Source organism: Charadrius vociferus, unplaced genomic scaffold (assembly GCF_000708025.1).
Source record: "Charadrius vociferus isolate BGI_N301 unplaced genomic scaffold, ASM70802v2 scaffold1511, whole genome shotgun sequence".
Classification (NCBI taxonomy): Eukaryota; Metazoa; Chordata; class Aves; order Charadriiformes; family Charadriidae; genus Charadrius; species Charadrius vociferus.
Window position 1 is genome coordinate 78,563 of NW_009646686.1, and position 248 is coordinate 78,810.

Consider the following 248-nt stretch of genomic DNA (forward strand, 5'->3'; position numbering starts at 1 on the left):
CTTGGGGGGTGGCCCAGGCTAAACCTACCCCCCCCACCCCCCCCCACTCCCGCAGTCGCTTGCAGAGGAGCGATGAGGAGAGAGCAGTGAGGGCGGATTTGCCTGATTTACTTTGTATATGTACGTTTTCCATCTTTTTTTTTTTTTTTCTTTCTTTCACCTTTTTTGCCTTTTTTTCTGTGTTGACTGGTCTGGTTTCGGCTGCTCTCCGCAGCCGCTCCAACCAGTTCCCTGTATCCCATGGGAAG